Source organism: Aquarana catesbeiana, linkage group LG05 (assembly GCF_042186555.1).
Source record: "Aquarana catesbeiana isolate 2022-GZ linkage group LG05, ASM4218655v1, whole genome shotgun sequence".
NCBI lineage: Eukaryota > Metazoa > Chordata > Amphibia > Anura > Ranidae > Aquarana > Aquarana catesbeiana.
Window position 1 is genome coordinate 113,992,011 of NC_133328.1, and position 9,803 is coordinate 114,001,813.

Below are 9,803 nucleotides of genomic sequence, written 5' to 3' on the forward strand. Positions count from 1 at the left end.
ATAGGCCTCCCTGTAGGTATAAATCAAAATGTTGGCTTTACTACCGTTATGGTGGGGAGAGAGGAAATTGCACAGTTTACCGCCTGCCAAACAGAAGTCTAAATGGCCCAAAACTGACAGGCAGGGTTTTTATAACAGAGAAAACTTTAGTTGTCTCTTCTGTCAAAGTGCCTCTCCCGGCCTGTCAGCGGCAGTGGCGGCCCGTCCATCGTGGGTGTACAGGCACTGCCCCCCCCCCCCCCCCTCCCAACAGTCACAAAATAAATAAATACATTTTTTTTTTTAAAAAAAAGGTCCCTCTAAAACAAATAAAAGAGAAATAAATGTTCTTTAAGTTCACTGTGTTCGGTAAGTAAGTATTAGACTCAGTGAGGCTGCATTTGATGGGGCACAGTGAGGCTGCATTTGATGGGACACAGTGAGGCTGCATTTGATGGGCACAGTGAGGCTGCATTTGATGGGCACAGTGGCTGCATAAGATGGGCACAGTTGCTGCATAAGATGGGCACAGTAGCTGTATTTGATGGGGCACAGTGGCAGCATTTGATGGCACAGTGGCAGCATTTGATGGCACAGTGGGACCATTTGATATGGCACAGTGGCTGCGTTTGATGGGCACAGTGGCTGCGTTTGATGGCACAGTGGCGGCAATTGATGGGCACAGTGGCTGCATTTGATGGCACAGTGGCTATGTTTGATGGTACAGTGGCAGCAATTGATGGGCACAGTGGCTGCGTTTGATGGCACAGTGGATGCGATTGATGGGGGGTTTTCAGAATTTTTCAGTTTGCGCCCCCCCCAAAACAAATTTTGACCACTAGTCGCCACTGGTCAGCGGTAATGTAATCTGAGCCCCACTTGCAGAGCTTAGACCACATATATACGGTAACTGGTGTGTACCATGGTGATGTGCCTCCCATGCACATGCGTGGGAGTGGTGTCATCGCAGCCCAGTCATTCAAGTGGCTGAAGAGATGGAATCAAGGAGGAGGACAAAGTGAAGATGGAAGCTCCAGAACCAGTGGGAACGGTGACAGCGCATTGTTGTAAGGCTCAGTTTGACAGGTAGTTCTGTCATAATGTGCTAGCATGCAGTGCATACTAGCATAACATGGAATAAACCTATAGAGGGCTCATTTTATTTTTCATTTTTTGGTGAACTTCAATACCGCTGTAAATAACCTGACAATTTCCTATATCTCTTAGAAAATCTATTAGGAAAATACAGTGGGGACGGAAAGTATTCAGACCCCCCTAAATTTTTCACTCTTTGTTATATTGCAGCCATTTGCTAAAATCATTTAAGTTCATTTTTTTTCCTCATTAATGTACACACAGCACCCCATATTGACAGAAAAACACAGATTTGTTGACATTTTTGCAGATTTATTAAAAAAGAAAAACTGAAATATCACATGGTCCTAAGTATTCAGACCCTTTGCTCAGTATTTAGTAGAAGCACCCTTTTGATCTAATAGAGCCATGAGTCTTTTTTGGGAAAGATGCAACAAGTTTTTCACACCTGGATTTGGGGATCCTCTGCCATTTCTCCTTGCAGATCCTCTCCAGTTCTGTCAGGTTGGATGGTAAACGTTGGTGGACAGCCATTTTTAGGTCTCTCCAGAGATGCTCAATTGGCTTTAAGTCAGGGCTCTGGCTGGACCATTCAAGAACAGTCACGGAGTTGTTGTGAAGCCACTCCTTTGTTATTTTAGCTGTGTGCTTAGGGTCATTGTCTTGTTGAAAGATAAACCTTCGGCACAGACTGAGGTCCTGAGCACTCTGGAGAAGGTTTTCATCCAGGATATCCCTGTACTTGGCCGCATTCATCTTTCCCTCGATTGCAACCAGTTGTCCTGTCCCTGCAGCTGGAAAACACCCCCACAGCATGAAGCTGCCACCACCATGCTTCACTGTTGGGACTGTATTGGACAGGTGATGAGCAGTGCCTGGCTTTCTCTACACATACCGCTTAGAATTAAGGCCAAAAAGTTCTATCTTGGTCTCATCAGACCAGAGAATCTTATTTCTCACCATCTTGGAGTCCTTCAGGTGTTTTTTTAGCAAACTCCATGCGGGCTTTCATGTGTCTTGCACTGAGGAGAGGCTTCCGTCGGGCTACTCTGCCATAAACGACAACAGAAAAAATATATACTCAGCGCTGCCTCTCTCAATCATAAATGTGCATACACTCACATCAAATATGTGTCATATGACAACATGTGTAACAAAGTACCAATATAGTGCAAAAAAGGGCATACAATAAAGTTCAAAGATTCAAAAAAATTACAAAATAGGGTGCAAACAATAAAGTTCATCAAGTGTGAGGTGCAGGGCTGGTGACATGTTGATGTAATCTTGGAGACTTCCTGTGCTCCCCTCCTGGATCCCCACTCACCAGATAAAGATGAAAAATACACCTGTGTATATCAAGATGGTGTCTCCTGTCCAGCAGATATGTAGGTAGGTTGTGCCTCAGAGAATGGAATTAGCTTAGCTTGACATGTTTCCCCCCTCCCACTGGGCGTCATCAGGTTCTAATGACTTTTATTCAAGATACAAAGCAATGTAATGAGTTGCACTCACAAATGGAGGAGACAATAGAGCATGTCAGATGGCGAAGATCAGTCTCAGCAGAGGTTGGTGGAGCTGAACCACTGTAGTCAGATGGAATTCCCCCCCTAAGACCAAGGAGATGCTGCCCATACCAGCTTCTGAGCAGTGCCTGTCACCAGGGCTGGTGCAAAGATATTTGAAACCTCATTTTGCCGCCCCCCCTTGGCTCCACCCCTGATCCCACCCCCTTTGCCCTGCCCATGTATACTCCACCTTTTTAATGAAGCGCCCATCAAATGCAGCCTCAACAGCGCCCATCAATGAATGTTTGCTTGCTTCCATTCATTCGGGAGTCGGGACACAGACAGACACAGTCCTCCGTCGCCGCTGTGCCTCTGACACTATGTGCGAATGGAGCGGCGGCTGCCTGCTGATGCTGAGACTTAGTTGCTTGCTGCAGAGGGAAGAGAGTAGGAACACCAGTGGTTGGGCGCCCTAGGCAGCAGTGCGCCCTAGGCGGCTGCCTAGTTTGCCTAGTGGTAGCACCGGCCCTGCCTGTCATTGGATCACTCCTCTAAGACACTCCTTGTGTGGTGAAGCAAAGGATCATGGGATATGTGTTTCAGGATACTATCACGTTCCCTTCATCAGTCTCGTCACAGTCATCAACTTGAGAGTCGTTTGCAGCTGGTCACTTGCTCAGTCTCTGCCGGCAACACCTCCTCTGCTCTCATAAGCTGGCAATTTATACATTGCTATCTAGTGGCTTGAGCTGCCTGTTCCTCCCCCTGATTGCCTAGCATGGCTATAGCCTCTTTGTTGCTTGGTAGTAGCCTGACGCTGCTTATCCCTCCCTGCATCCCTGATTGTCCAGCATCACTGAGGCGCACTGTTCGTACATCACAAACCCAGAGCTCTGTACATTTGATGTCATTAAAATTATTGGCTCTGTACCTGTGCCTTGTCTTATTGTGTATTCACCTGTTCCTGGCCGACCTGTATAACAAATTGGCCTCTGATTGCTGCTAGCCCTGACCCTCCCTAAACATTTATGTAGTTGCTGGGAAAGGAGTGAAGTGGAATACTATAGAGTGTCCCTAGAGTGACAGATCTGAGTCTGCTGGGGCTGCTGTCATCATATCCAAGATGGTGATGTCCAGCAGCATACCCAGGTCTATTGAATGTCTACACAATATAGATTTTTACAGGTAGAGAACAGAAATAAAATATGTCAAAGATTATTGTTGGAACAAATGGTTTGGCAACAGAGTCTCTTTAACTAGGATTGCACCACAACTCTAATTGCTCAGATATGAAACTGTACAATACCTTCAAGACATGCTTCTTCTTTTCACTAGAAACCATTCAATCATCACTTTTCATTTTCTTTTTTCTATTTCAACACTTATGCAATATATGTGCTTTAGCGAGTGTTTATGAAAACGTGCTGTAACTAAAAAGCAGACTAATGAGTGATGCTATAGTTGTATATTCTTTATGGGCTATGCCAATTCATTAGAGTTTTTTTATTGCTTTGATCCCAAATTTTAAAGAAAAACCTGGGTTGTAACTTTTATGTTAACTTTCTCTGTAGATAGATGTTCTGAGTTTTCCTCTAAAATCCAATTGGTTGGGCAGCGACTCAAATATCTGTAATGTAAACAGAATACCAACAAATCCAGCTTACTTCCAGACTTGGTTAGTGACATATCATTACGAAAAAGCACAGCTCGGAATTCTCTGTAACTCTTTACAGTGTTTCGGTGAAGCTGGAAGGTTTGCAAGATTACCTAAAGTATCTTGTTATCTGTTGTGTAGTTTTTCTGTAATTAAATTTAATTAAAATGCTCAGGGACAAGGATATATGGCTCCTGAGTTCTCCTCAAGCTTAAATTGATGTTGATGGTAAAGATAAACAAGCATAGGTCAAATAAGGCTACAAAAGGGAATATAACCCATATTTTAAATACAGACACAAAAAATACTTACATTATACTGAACTACTGGATATTAAAACAAATGACATGCACATTGCAGAAGGATTTTTTACTGCTATCTGATGCTCCATTAGAGAGACTTCTCCCTACTTCCTGATGACAAAAAGTGAGTGTTAAAGGATACGTTCACCTTTAGTAACATGTCACACCAGTATTTAAGGTGTAAAAGTGTTACTAACTGAGCAGCCCCCCCCGCTCCCCATTGTGACAGTGAGCCGGGGATGGGAGAACTACAACTACCAACAGTCATTGTGGCTGATGGCTTGTAGATCTTAATGAACTACCAGGGCACTGATGAGAACTCTAGTTATTTCATTGATCCTTCCTGTCATTCAGTAACTGCCTGCCTGTACGAGGTACAGACAGATGGCTACACTGACAGCCTGCAGGAGCCTGAGATTGCACCAGCGACTGGCTGATCTTGGCAGCAATGCTTTACAGGCTCCTAACAAAAAAAATGAGTACACATTTTTTTACCTGCAAACAGATGTGCATTTTTTTTTAAAGGTGGGCTTATCCTTTAATCTTTAACTGCAACATAGACAGAAGCAAAAATATATGTTTTGCTTACTAGCTAGTCAAGGCTAGAATCCATCTCAGATTTCACTTGTAGTCTGTGTCCATGTTAGGCTTCTTTACACTTGTGGTTAGGAAATAGTAAAACACATGGCTGAGTGGTGTTTATACTGCCTCCCCAACTGTTCACCCTTAAGCTGTAAAGGCAGTGAACAGGGGGTGTATACTGTATATGCCAAGGCAATATTTATCTTCACTGTTGTGCTCACTCAACTGAATGGGGCTGCTTCAAAACCTCATGCAGCTGTGTTGTGCTTCGGTGAATTTTTTGGGTTCAAACAGGCGGTGAGGAGATGACACAACACCTCCTCATTGCTTTTCAAACTCCCTCTAAAGACCAATCCAATGAGGCTTTTCCTTTATTTCATATCTGATGAAAATATTTTCAATGTGAGAGAACGTAAAGGAAAATCTAATGACCTTGGATAGCATTAAAAACTCAACTGGAGTTCTTCTAATTTTTGTGCTGGACTAAAACAGAAGAATTGATAGTTGACTGGCACCTTCACGTTAAAACCAAAGCATGAATCAAACTTGAGGAAACGGTTTCCCACCTACCGCTACACCATCTACTGTGGATCAGTCCACACGGGACACCTTTTGAAGCTATATGCACCAAGTCGGAACCCTAAAGACACCTGGTCTCGGTCATGTATTCCCTATCATTCGCAGATATTAATCCCAAAGATGACACGACTAGCCAAAAATGGGAAAGGGAACTTGATACAGATCTCTCTTGGGAAGATTGGGAACAAATATTTACCCATATCCACAAGGGCTCCTTGAATGTCTCAACACAAGAGAGCGGCTTAAAAATATACTCCAGGTGGTATAGGACCCCAGACAGAAGTTTCACTCCAGTATCTCCCCTCTATGCTGGCATTGCGAAGCGGCCCAAGGAACGCTTCTCCACATATGGTGGGACTGCCCCCGGATACAGCCCTTCTGGAGGGAAGTACACTGCCTTATTTCCCACATAACAACCTACACACTAGATTTCACTCCAGCCCAATATTTGCTCTACCACGTGTCTTTGCCCCAATCGGCCTACAAACGATCTCTCACACTACATCTCATTAACGCAGCCAAACTCTATATACCCGTACATTGGAGGGAGAGTTCCCCCCCTGCATTTCTGAATGGTTACAAAGGGTTGGGAGAACTGCTGAAATGGAAGACCTAATACAACAAGCAAGAGACTCCCCGATGAAATTCCATATGGGCCTGCTGGATCCACTTTAAAGAATCTGCGGAATACCGTACCTTATCTACCACCACACCATAGCTTGACTTGGGGGCGGACGCGCAGCACCAGACGTTTGCTTCAGACAACTGAATACAGAGTCGCACCTAACCCCCACACACTCACCTCCCTTCTTTTACCCTTCCTCTACGGTAATAAAAATCGAAGGTTTCGAGCTGCACTCACGGACGGGTGTGCATACCACACACAACTTTAAACTTTGCTTAGATAAGGAGCCTATCTCTAGTACCCCATCCCCGAGATGATTCCTTTATTTGTTGCCAGGGCATGAGCCATTAATGGACTCACTTGCTTCAACCAGAAAACCAGTAAGACAATGGAATGATGCTGGTCTTACTACTGTTATGGTTCTATACCTTTTTATTGATACCTAGTTTGCAGTATTATTAATCATATGCATATTACTGTATAGATGTATGTTCACTTTTATATATTATGTAAAACCTTAATAAAAACACTGAAACAAAAAAAACAAAAAAACAGAAGAATTGCTTTTGGCACTTTGATTATTGATTGCTTTATTAGTCAATAACCATGATGACGTTTACAGAACAGTACAAGATTGGAATTTCTGGAGAATTTTGTTGTACAATAGCCTAGTCAATAAATGCTGCTTACACAGAAAAGTGGGTGTAAAACATAGTTGTAAGATACAGACATTTTAGGAAGGCTTGGGCTTGAGCATTATAGTAGGCTGATTTTAGTCTCATAGTAGGAAACAGAGGAGCGCATATTTGAAAATACAGTTAGTGTTGATAAAAGAAAAGCAATCAATGTATGTGGGTTTGATGTCAGTAGATTAATCCTTATATCATAGAACAGCCTATTGTAGTTGTTGCACAAACTGTTTGTTAAAATACAACTCATCCTATTATAATGGTTCAAACAAATATCCAGATTTCTACAGTATGAACAATCACAGAACACCTTCAAATAGTGTTGGCACTTCTAAAATAAAAAAAATGTATTTGGTAACCAGTGATAAGGTTAAATATGTCTGTCAAGTTTTTTTCAACCTAATTTTCCCCACTTCCTGTTCCCATAAACCCCTTGTATCATGGTACATGAAGTCACATATATAGTAAGTGATTGCAAATTTTTACTACTTGTCCTACTTAGTTTGAGTCTGCTGAATATTTGCTAGCAGGTCTGTAATTTAAGAATCTGAGACAGCTAGTTTGTACATTTAGAGAATCATCCACAGACTGGGAAAATCTGCATGCATACGTTAGGAGATTCCAAATATTCATAGATACTCCAGTTTACCCGACTTGCAAGAAAATGTGCTCATCCATAAATCTAACTTTTCCCACACTACATCCAAAAAGAAAAAGTATTATATAGTGTTGGACAATGTCACTTTAGCCTATCTCAGGCTAAACTTTTTTTTTTTTAGTTTTGGAGAAAGGGAAGAAAGGTTAAAACCCCTGAAGAGAAAGCGGCTCCAGGTGAGCACATTAGCCATCCATCCACAGCATAGCCAGGGTTTAGGTTCACTGCAACACTTCATCTTTATTGATCCTTCATGCAAAAGACATAACAGACAGTGTGGGGTACAGTAAAAGTTGACGTGTTTTGCGCTGTGACTAGCGCTTACTCACAACCTCATACATATAGAACCCCTAAAGTGTTTATTGCTGTCAATGCCCTTATTTGGGAGATTTATCTTCATTACATGTCTATTAAAAGGGTCTCAAAAAAGGAGGTGAGGGCAAATCCCTCCAACAGGAATGCAGAAAGCAACAAAAAAACATTTTCTAGCGGCGTAAGGAATGTGTAGAGCCCCTGTCAGGGTTTAATTGAGAAGGAATGCAGAAAGATAAGTCCTCTACTCTATTTAGAAGAGCAAAGCCCAAAGCCAAAGTGAGAGAAGAGATTGGACAAAGCATCAGTTTCTTTAATCATAAGATATTTATTTGAAGGTCAAAGGGTAAGCCCTTCAATATAGCATCTATGTTATTAAAGAGACAGCTTTTTCATTCACTTTGGCTTCACTTTTTAGGCCTCTAAATAGAGTGAAGCCCTCATGATTCACATTAGGTCAAGTCCCTAGACATCTGCATGATCTACCGAGCACTACCTGGACATTATGATAACATGATAACACAGCCTGTACCTTCAAAGGTTCTATTTTTCATTTACAAGGATTTGTCCTTGCCCCTATGAGAGAGATTTGCCCCTACTTCCTGTTCATGTACTATAAAAGGTGTCAGACAAAACAGGAAGAGAAGACAAATCTCTTCTCTGGAAACACAGATGGCAATTAAAATCTGATCAAAAAATCCCAACAGGAACACAGGCAGCATTTAAATGTTGACAGACGTTATTACCCTTAACTACCCTATGCAAATGTTAGCACACCCTAGTCAAGTCACTGCGGATGTCTTGATTTTCTGTTAGTATTCTATTCTTCTTCTTTTTATGTAGTGACAACCAGCGCAGCTCACAGAAGCTGTACATCCAGCAATGTGTTGTAGCTACTCTTGTGCCTTTTCCATCTATTATTACCCCCATCTACATCACAGCTGAGTTTTCAAGTCACAGGATGCAGAATAGTTTATCTTTGGAGTTTGGACTGTACATTATTTCTCCATGGTGGACTTAACACTCTGGGAGAGAGAAATCATACATTCTAGAGTACAATTTACCACTTCAGCAATGGAAAGTATACTAATAAAAGGCCTTGATAACATTTACAAAGAAGTGCAATAAACACTGTATAGGTTGTAATGTAATTCTGTTATCAGTATGTCAATGAATGTTAGCTTATTTCCAGTAGCCTTTTTATGAAAAAAGGAAATACATTCTATGTGTGCAAAGTACATGTGGCTTAAGATAAAACGGAACAGTCGTTATAAAATCTGCCAATAAATGTATTGCTATTATTATAATTTTTTAAAATTCCTTTGAATAAACACCTGTAATGTCTAGGCATTTACATGTAGATTAAAGACGAACTTTACCCCCCATGGGGTTAGTTGAAATATTAACCTTTTCTTACCTGATATGGTGGGTTGAGTTGTATTAGCATACTCACATATCAAGAGAAATCAACTCTGTTGCACTGTGATGCACCAAAACACCCACTGTGCCCATCATATGCAGCCACTTGCCCATCAAATGCAGCCATTGTGCCCATCAAATGCAGCCACTTGTGCCCATCAAATTCAGCCATTGTGCCCATCCAATGCAGCCACTTGTGCCCATCAAATTCAGCCACTTGCCCATCATATGCAGCCACTTGTGCCCATCAAATTCAGCCACTGTGTCCACCGACCCCCCCCCACTCAGGGGGTCTGCAGCCCCCCCCCCCGCATGCAGATCGCGGCTCTGCCACCCCCTCGCACGCAGATCGCGGCTCTGGCACCCCCCCATACGCAGATCGTGGCTCTGGCACCCCTCTGCACACA